An 11,094-nucleotide genomic window follows, 5' to 3' on the forward strand; every position below is an offset into this window, starting at 1 on the left:
TTGCTGTGTGTCTGTGTGTGAGGGGATATTCTGAGTCAGAATCTAAAGGGACAGCTGGGGGACTTCCCTGGTGGCACAGTGGTTGAGAGTCTGCCTGCCAATGCGGGGAACATGGGTTGGATCCCTGGTCCGAGAAGATCCCACATGCTGTGAAGCAGCTGAGCCCGTGCGCCACAGCTACTGAGCCTGCGCTCTAGAGCCCGCGAGCCACAACTACTGAGTCCACGTGCCTAGAGCTGGTGCTTCACAACAAGAGAAGCCACTGCAATGAGAAGCCCGCGCACCGCAGTGAAGAGTAGCCCCCTCTCGCTGCAACTAGAGAAAGCCCATGCGCAGCAACAGAGACCCAATGCAGCCAAAAATAAACAAATTAAAAGAAAAAAAAGTGACAGCTGGTGTTTGAAGCTTGCATCCATGGACACAGCAAGGGTGTGGGGTGTGGGTGAGCTGGCCAGGAATGTTTAACAGCCTGGACCAGAGTCCCAGTTAACTCTGTCCTTATCAAGAAAGACTTTAGGTGTTCTGGATCCAGCTGATTTTCTGGATGCTCCCAGGGCTAAATACAGGCTAAATAAACCCCAGCCTCCAAGCCCCATAGGCATTTGGCCAGTAGGTCTTTCAGAGAGGTTTTTATCCATTTTGCTCATGGAGAGTCTTGGTGAAATTATGTGGTGAGGAATCACAGGTCTGCGTTCTAAACATGGTGACTTTTACATGACCAATAAATATGCCTGCTTGTCTGAGGCCAAAATTAGCCTCAGTGGATATAATTGAAATTGCTTTGTGTTTCTGATTTCTCATCACTTTTTTTTTTTTTCCCAGCACGACCAGCCTGTATAGGAAATTTTGTTCTATACAGTTTAGTTGCATATAACTTTGGGCCCTTTAAGGGAGAAAAATGAGAAATAATTCAGTTTACCTTCTGCTGCATAAATGAGAGCTGGAGCTTTGGGAATGTGTTAGGCAATAATAACAGGAATCACTTGTTTCCTAAAAAGGCATTGCCTGGAACAACGACAAAACTTTTTAATATATGCCTGGGATGACTTTAAAACCACGCATAGGGGTTTTAAAAGGGTTTTGCTACCTGTAGTTTGAACAAACAGTAAAAAGCAAAAACTTGCATTTACTAATTCCCCGAAATGTGTCTGTTCTGAACTGAGCTATTCACAGAGACGCATCTGTAGCTGAACTCGTGTCTTTGTGATCAGCCCTTTAGTGCTAGGTTTATATACATCCAGCTTCCAAGAAGCACGCTTCCATAACACTCTGCTAACATTTCCCAGAGAACCTCGTCTGGGCATAAAAAGAAGAGCTGAAATGTGCTTTTATGAATAAATCCTAAAACGCCTTGCTTTTGCGACCCATCCCTCAGGAATAACCCCTTCTGCTTTCACTGCCTCATTCGCTACCAATAATAGGACTGCTTAGAGATGCTAACTCATTGTCTTAGAACTACACCCAACACATGAAGGCTTTGACTGTCCTTTAGCAAAGGCCCCCTAAATACAGAGAAGTAGAGCTGTATCCTACGAGTTTTGCTCAAGATAAAGAAGAAAGAAGTTGCCTGCAGATTCTCATCTTGTCCCTTTTAGGTCATCACTTCTTAGTCAACATGCTCTGGGGTCTGGCAGTACTGCTTTCTTTTTTCCTTCCTCCAAAAATCTAGGAGCTGAGATAGCTTCTTTCACTTATTTTGATTAATTCATTCATTTTCACTATGCGATCTGTCCTTCCTGTAGGCAGCTGCATAACTGATAACTTTTTTCATTGACCTTTCCAGAACTCTGCCTTATTCTTTCCTATCCAAGACCATCTCTTCCCAGGAACTTCTATGTTATGAATTTTTCTGTTCAAAAACACTTAGTACTCAATAGAATGGTTACATTTTCATGTAATCTCGAGCAAATAGGCGGGAAGGAGGGGAGGCAGGTTGCATAGGTCAACATGTGGGAATTCAGGTGTTTTCAATTCCTAGGGATTCCTTAAACAGTTTGTGATTGTACCATTGTACCAGCTGGAATGCCACCCTTCCCTCTTCAATAGTGCCACCTCCTCTGTGTCAGCATGGTCCCAGAGCTCAGACTAGAAGGGTTCAGCGGTCTTTGCCAGGCAGGAAGATAAGAAATGCTTTCCTTACATGGACTTCAGCACTTTCAGCGGCAGCGCATACAAATTACCTGGAGATTTTGTTAAAGTGCAGGTTCTGATTCAGATCCTAGGTGATTCTGATGCTGCTGGTCCAGGGACTACACTTGAAATAGTAACATCTAAAGCTGCCCTGTCCAATATAGTAGCTGCGAGTCACATGGCCCTAGTACACTTGAAATGTGACTAGTCTGATTTCAGATGTTCTGAAAGTGTAAAATGCACACAGGATTTCAAAGGTTTATTACCAAAAAACCCCGTGAATTTGAAGTTCCTCATTAACAATTTTATACTGATTACATGTTAATAATAGTTTGGATATTTTGGGCTAAATAAACTATATTATTATAATTAATTACACTTTGTGTCTTTTTTTTTTTTTTTTTTTTTTTGGACACCAGGGAAGCCCACTTTGTGTCTTTTTAACATTTTAATGTGGTAATGGGAAATTTAAAGATACAAATGAAGTTTTTTACAAAACAGAAATAGACCCACAGACATAGAAAACAAACTTATGGTTACCTAAGAAAGGAGGAGGGATAAATTAGGCGTTTGAGATTAACATGTACATACTACTATATATAGGATAGATAACCAAGAATATACTGTATAAAACGGGGAATCATACTCAATATCTTGTAATAACCTGTAAGGGAAAAGAATCTGAAAAATAATATATATATACACACACATATATATGCACAACTGAATCACTGCTGTACACCCGAAACTAACACAACATTGTAGACCAACTCTGCTCCAATCAATAAATAAAGTTACACCTATGGCTCGTATTATATTTCTGTTGGTTAGAATTACTCTACTACTCTTTCACTTCATTTCCTCGGTTATCAGTAACACTTAGCATATTTTATCCCAGTGATTCTCAAACTTTACTCTGCATCACAGTCACCTAGATGACTCATTAAAACAGATTCCTGGCCTACCCTCAGACTGTGATTGAGTAGTTCTGGGGTGGGGTCCGAGAATTGCTATTCCTTACAAGTTCCCCAGTGATTGATACTGCTGATACATGGACTACATTGGAGTAGCAGGACCCTGAAGTTCTTTCCCATCTTGCCTATGCAGTAGCGCTTCCCACATGCTGCTGCTCTATTTTGCAGTATAGTCTGTGAGCATATCTTCTACCTGTCCTCCTATTCCCATCACCATCTCTTCACCTAGTGGTGTTGTAAAGCCCTTGAAATACGTTGCACCTGTTCTTCTTGGTATCTCCAAAGCTGCAAGTTAAATAATTGGTTTTTAAGTCGAAATGAATTGAATTTAATGGAATTAATTCTTGCTCTTTGTTTTAATTCCCTTACTGGAAGCTCTGACAAGCACAGAATACTAAATCAGGAATGAAATAAAACAGGGATAAGGATTGATCTGTTGGGCAATCAATTTTTTTTTTTACTGAAGTATAGTTGATTTACAATGTTATGTTAATTTCTGTGCAGCAAAGTGATTCAGTTATACATATATATGCATTCTTTTTTTTATATTCTTTTCCATTATGGTTTATCATAGGATACTGAATATAGTTCTCTGTGATATACAGTAGGACTTTGTTATTTACCCATTCTATATATAAAAGCTTACATCTGCTAACCCCAACCTGCCACTCCATCCCTCCCCCAACCCTCTCCCCTTTGGCAACCACCAGTCTGTTCTCTATGTCTGTGATATACATTTTATATATAATTTATATTTATATTAATTCTTTTATAGCCTTTTAATTATTTTATTTAATTACTTTAATATTCCATTGTATATATGTACCACATCTTCTTTATCCATTCATCTGTCAGTGGACATTTAGGTTGTTTCCATGCCTTGGCTATTGTGAATAGTGCCACAGTGAACGTAGAGGTGCATGTATGTTTTTTTATTTTTTAAGTTGTTGGGGGTAGGAGTTTATTTATTTTTGCTGTGTTGGGTCTTCGTTTTTGTGCGAGGGCTTTCTCTAGTTGTGGCAAGCAGGGGCCACTCTTCATCGCGGTGCATGGGCCTCTCACTATCGCGGCCTCTCTTGTTGTGGAGCACAGGCTCCAGACGTGCAGGCTCAGTAGCTGTGGCTCCGCGGCATGTGGGATCCTCCCAGACCAGGGCTCGAACCCGTGTCCCTGCATTAGCAGGCAGAGTCTCAACCACTGCGCCACCAGGGAAGCCCCGCATGTATGTTTTAGAATTAGAGTTTTGTCTGGGTATATGCCAGGGGTGGGATTGCTGGATCATATGGTAATTCTATTTTTAATTTTTTAAGGAACCTCCGTACTGTTCTCCATAGTGGCTTTACCAACTTAACATTCCCACCAACAGCGTAGAGAGGGTTCCCTTTTCTCTACATCCTCTCCAGGACTTGTTACTTGTAGAGTTTTTAATGATGGCCATTCTTTGTTGGTCAGTTTATTGATTTACTAATTGGTAAATACATTGCATTGCATTTTGTTTCTGTGCCTCTTCGTCAATTTAGCTCAATGTATATTTTTTAGCACTTAAGGTACAGATGCTTAGGGCAATGAGTTAGCCCAGTTTCAAGTGTTATGTATAACTAGTTGGAATTCCAGGAAAACACTGCCAAGTTCACTGATGAAATTACAGCTAGGGTGTCTTGGGAGCCCAGAGATGGGAGACAGACTAGCCTAATGTGCTGAATAAAGCGTTGCTACTCAACAGTGTCCTCATCCTTAGACCAGCAGTGTCAGCGTCACCCGGAAGCTTGTTCCAAATGCAGAATCTCAGGCCAGCATCTGAACTTATGAATTAGAATCTGCATTTTAACAAGAATCCCAGATGATTTGTAGACACAATAAAGTTTGATGATCACTGGATTGAAGGACAACTGTAGACTCAGGGGCCATATAAGACTGAGGTTAACTCTGGGCTTCTTTCCTGCTTTCCCTAAGGGAAGTCTGGGTGTTTGGTCTAAGACAAGTCAGATGGCAGATGCCTCACACAGATGGAGATCCATTTCCCTGGGATAAGCATACCACAGCAGAGCTCCGCCAACTGCAACAGCCTTGTTCACAACAAGAGCAAATCCCTGAAAGATCTGTGGCTAGAGGAATTAAAAGGAGAGAATTTCAATGTGACGGGGAGGCTGTGGCCTTCAACCAGCAGGATGCCGCTGCTCCTTGACAGCATGAAAGGAAGCCCGGCTCCACCAGCCTACCTGTCTGGGAGCCACCTGTCACATAGGAGTGGGAAGCAGATTTACTGCCAGGTAGTAGGCAAAATGGCATCACCTCTCTCCAAAATCGTGGGCATGAGATAAGTGAAATGTAGGACTGAGGTTGCAGGGATGATACCACCATGGGAACATTTCCCCCAATTCATCTTCTTTATAAGAAGAATGGGGCATGTAAGGCCACCAGGAAGGTCAGAACCAATTACAGACCAACTTTAGCAACTTATAGGCTCTGAGACCATGTCGAACATCTGTGTTGAATATTATTTTCTCTCGTATATCTAGTGGAGGTTTTCATTTTTATTCACGTCTTAATACCACGTTATGATTATTATATATTTAGTGGAATAAAGCAGTTAAAATAAACATATAAAAGTGGATATATCATTGTGACTGAATTTCTTTTACATTATGAAGTCTTCATCAAAGCTATTTAAATATAATGAGCATCTATAATTTATAAGGTTAGAAACATAGAAAAATAGGTAAAGTAGGTAGCAGTGATAGGAAAGTAATTTAAAACAATAATAGGAAATATACTTTAACAATATACATAAAAGTTACTGAGGGGCTTCCCTGGTGGCGCAGTGGTTGAGAGTCCGCCTGCCGATGTGGGGGACGCGGGTTCGTGCCCCGGTCCGGGAAGATCCCACATGCCGCGGAGTGGCTGGGCCCGTGAGCCATGGCCGCTGAGCCTGCGCGTCCGGAGCCTGTGCTCCGCAATGGGAGAGGCCACAGCAGTGAGAGGCCCGCGTACCGCAAAAAAAAAAAAAAAAAATTACTGAGGATTTCTAGGGAGCACTAGGGAGCATAAAAGTTATCCCTAATATAACTGATAAAAATATTCGTTTTTATCTAGGTGCTTTTGGAACGTTTATTTATTAACACTTACTCCTCTGATCATGTGTTCATTTATTCAACAACTATTCACTGAGCCCCATCAATGTGCCAGTTCAGTCAGAAAGTGTTTTGGATGCATCAGAGAATAAGGCAAATAAAGCAACCATCCTACACTGGCAAGGAAACAACCAATACATAAGTAAACAACAAACAAAACAATACTAACAGCCTGTGACAGATGATGGTAGAGGGAAATGAACGTGTACCTATTAGGCATTGTTGCTTACTGAGTCACCCCAAAGTGAGTTAAAATAACTAGCAATTATTGAGCTCACAATTCTGGAGTTTGCAGTTTGTGCCAGGATCAGCTAGGGCTGTTTTTATCTGAGTTAGGCCCACCCGATCTCAGCTGGGTGTCGCCTGTGCTTCCACAGATGGCTGCTAGATCAGTCTAAGGCTGGTGGGTCATCTCTGCTCCATCATTCTTATCCTCCAGGCTACGCTGAGCTTGTTCATTTGGTGATGGTGCAGGGATCTCAAAAAAGAGGATGGAAATACACAGTGCTTCTTGAGGCCTGGGCTTAAAACCCAGTAGATTCCAGCTCTTGACGGAACTACGAAGAATTGAGGCCACTTTTGCAATCTAACACATCAGAACAGAATGCCCAGGACTAAGTGCCAAAGCACTACAGTGTTTGGAGCCTGGTTAAGTAAAGAGCCAGTAAGGAAACCAGCAGAGTGTGATGTTCTAGGAATCTCCAAAGGAGAGCGAGAGATAAAAGACTTGAAACTAATGAAACAGATACAAGGAGCACAGATAAGGAACCCCAAATAAATGATAACTTTTATGACCTATAAAAACATAAAATTATATAAATTATGAAATGGTAGAAAGCTGTCCTAGAGTTTGGTAAAATTACCAAGAAGTAAAAACTCAGTGGTCTTTCTGGTCTTCTCATTTTTCACCAAATCACCTGTATGGAATCTGTGAATTAGTTACATTGTTGTATTTTGTGCTACTTATCAAAAAGGAATCCCTGTGGGGACCGAAGGGAGGAGAGAGTGTTCAAGAGTGTCCAAGAGGGAAAAAAAAAGCACATTTAGTTTAATTGCTTATCTATGGATCTAACTCTAACATTTAAGAATAAAATATATTAGATTGCATCCAAAAGTTTCAATCTGTCATTTCCTTTAATATATGTAATATATGTTTGTATATGTATATGTACATATATAATACCTATTTTATATCTGTATATATGTATAATATGTATATTTATATATACACACATATATCTTTTTCATTGTATATAATCCCTTTTGGAAAAATGCACAGTTACTTAAAGGCTTGTGCTGGCCCCTTATTTTCCCACTCTTCATTGTGAACTGTCAGTGGCAATGTGATGTATTGCGGACTGCTCTCAGAAGTTTGATCATCAGGATTACTCAGGCGTTACTAATGAACGAAGAATGACGTGTCTTGTGGTATTGGACATCCGGTATTATGAGAAATAGCTCTACGCTCTAAAGAAAGAAACACTGCTATCCAGCATAAATGGAAGGACCCTAACCATGCTTGATTCCACAGATAAACAGAGGTTGCTTTCTAGCTCTGATGAGAAGGCACATTTTGAAATGGAATTAAGAAGCTGACATGCACACCTGAGTCAGATTCACCCACGCCTCAGGGATTTAACCGTGATGATGGAGCTTATACTGCCTCTTCGTGTGCAAGCTGGAGTTCTTTTGTTATAAACAGTTTGTGTTAGAAAGGATGAAACACATATTTAGGACTGAACTCAGTGGCTCCAAAAAGCTTCTCCTTGCTTCTAAATATAAAGATGGAGATTAGCTGTTTATATATAGTTCATCTCCTGACACAACTGAAACAGAAGAGGAGTTCCATTTCTCTAACAATTTATTTCTGTGATATTATGTCCAGAGTCCAAATTTCCCAGTTAAGCATAATATTATCCATGTTCATGAAGATTCTGATGACATGATTATTTGAATAAATAAATAATTGTATAATTTAGCACTTCCCAAAGTTTATGGATAATAAGTAAAAGTTTATATTATAGAAAACACCTAAGAAATCCAGTGTAGTATACATTAGCGTAGTAAAACTTTTGAGAATTGTCTTATTAAAGAAATTGGTTAAATATTATATAATCCAGAATTTTTACATATACTTTATAAAACATGGAGCTGTGTTATTTTCATAAAATGTCAATTTGAAGTTCATATTACTTGGTGATCTGCAAAATACAATTTGGGAAACTCTGAGCTCTTTTTTTTTTTCACTTCTAGAGCAAAACACCAACCCCTTTGGGAGAGGGCCAAGTCATAAAAGAATTACCAGGAGTGGGTGCATGTGTCCATTTACTCAAGCAGGTGTAGCTCTCAGATCCACAGTCTTAAATCATTCTAGAAGAAAACTCCAGAAAACCAGATGACAGGGATACAAGGTCTCATGCAAAGAGAGCTAGTAGGGAGCATGGTGACAGAGAGAGGCAAAATAATCCTGAGAAACAATACCATAGAGTGGCAGGGTGGCTCAGTGGCTCAGAGCAGTTAGAGACACATCTTTGACACTTTCTGGCTGTCTGACCTCTGCCAAAGTATTTAACTCCTTTGAGCCTCATTTCCTATCTTAAAAAAAAAAAAAAAAAAGGGAGAGCCGTAATACTCAGTTCAAAGGATTGTTGTGAGAATTAAATCATGAGAATGATATCTGGCACATAACAAGCACTCAGTAAAACATTATATTATTAGAGAAAAACAGGAAATGGCACGGTCAGAGTCAATGTTTCATCCCGGGTAGATACTTATATCTATAGCCATTGTCTCAGACTTACTGACAGTGACACCTGGAAGGGAATTTAAGCTCATCGAGCTCATCCCCATGATCTTACCTCTACACAAACTGGAGCCTAGCAGTGACGGGGCTGGAAGCACTTAGGTCTTGTATATTTAGTCTCTCACTCATGGAACTGTAGGAATTTAAAGACACAGAAGACATTCTTGTACATAAAATTAGCATGGTATTTTGGAGCACATATTGACCTTCTCCTTAATTCCCCAAACATTTTGAATAATCCGAGATATACTTTTGAAGTCCAACATTTCAGTGTTATTCCTGAGTTACTTGTAAGGCTTTTAGCATGCTGCCTTTTAACTTGAACTGGATGTCAGTTTCAGTAGAATATTCCTCATTTTTGGAAGGAGACCTCTATTTGCATTATCAAAGAGTTTTCATTGGAAATGGATGCTAAGGAATTTAACCTATCTGGACTGGATCATTTGGATCTGTCATCTGTCCTCCGTAACTGTTACCTCTTCTCTAATTCTCATTCTTTAGCTTTCTCCGTCAAATTTTAGGATTCTGCCTTGTTTGTCTTCAGTTCCAGCGATGAAGTTTTCTGCAGTATCAAGTCTACTGCCTCACTTTAAAGTCAGCTCTCAGATTTTTCTTTTCCTTGTTCATATTTCTGACAACAGGTTATTTTCAACTGTCTGCCTTGGTTTTGTAAATACATGAATCTTTTTAACTAACATTCTGAGAATAAAATTAAAAGTCTTCGAAGTTGTCTCTCTTTTTTTCCTGTAACTTTTTGGTTAAAATTTTGCTATTCAGGGGCTTCCCTGGTGGCGCAGTGGTTGAGAGTCCGCCTGCTGATGCCGGGGACACGGGTTCGTCCCCCGGTCCGGGAAGATCCCACATGCCGCAGAGCGGCTGGGCCCGTGAGCCATGGTCGCTGAGCCTGTGCGTCTGGAGCCTGTGCTCCCCAACGGGAGAGGCCACAACAATGAGAGGCCCGCGTACCGCAAAAAAAAAAAAAAAAAAAAAATTTTTATATTTATTCCTAGCTTAACTGCTTTGTTATAGAGAAAATGGCCTTCACATTTTCTAGTTCTTGGAATGTATTGAGATGTTCCTGTGGTCTCTTATGCAATTAGTTTATGTCCACGTTCTAAGCAAATTACAAGATAATTTTTTACTCTGCATGTAGAAAGCCTATTTAACCATTGAATGATTACTATTACTCACCTAATTATAAAAAGCTCTATATTTACTTCATTTTAAAATTTTTGCAAGATTGAGATTTTTGTTAAAAGCTACCATAATTATAAATTTGTCCATTTCTCCCATTTTTCAATTTTTTCCTTATAAACTGTTTTCAAACTGTTACATAATCACCGTGCATTCTACCTTTTATAAAAGTAAATAACTACTCTTGTTTCACATAATAAATTTATTCAAAGTTTACTCTGTCTGATACTAATATTGAAACTACATTTCATCTTTACATTTTGTAATTCTTTCTCATCTTTACATTTTCTAGTTCTTTGAATTCATACTTCAAGTGTCAGGTGTGTCCTTTTTAAGCAATACATAGTGGAACTTTCGATGAAGTGAGGTCCCATGGAGCTGAGGAAATTTTTGTCATAAACTCTGGGACACTTTCACCTTTAGTCTCACAAGCTCTCATAGACACCCTCTCATCACTTTATCTGATTTTCTTTTGCAAACTAGACCTGCTGTATATCATTTCTTAGTAAATTACACAGTAGTCTAATTAATTAGGAAAATTTTCCTTTCTGTTGTCTTAAGATAATAGACTTCTGAGGTTGATCTATTGAAAAAGTAGCTCGTAAGAAGGTATTGGTATAAATGTAATGAATTAATGTGTCAAATTTCTTATTAAGTGTACTAGGGACTGTTGGATACACAGGGAAAAGTACAAAGCACGTCTTCGAAAATTTCTCCCGTGTTGACCTTGGGCAAATGCTGTGAACCATCTGAGACTGTTACCTCACGTAGAAGATGAAGCCATTGGTCTGTCTTGACTGTAAAGTGCTCCTTCCCACTCAGAGGTTTTATAACTCTGCAGCTCTAAAAATAAGACAGATCC

The sequence above is a fragment of the Neophocaena asiaeorientalis genome, unplaced genomic scaffold, assembly GCF_003031525.2.
Source record: "Neophocaena asiaeorientalis asiaeorientalis breed wild unplaced genomic scaffold, Neophocaena_asiaeorientalis_V1.1 scaffold943, whole genome shotgun sequence".
NCBI lineage: Eukaryota > Metazoa > Chordata > Mammalia > Artiodactyla > Phocoenidae > Neophocaena > Neophocaena asiaeorientalis.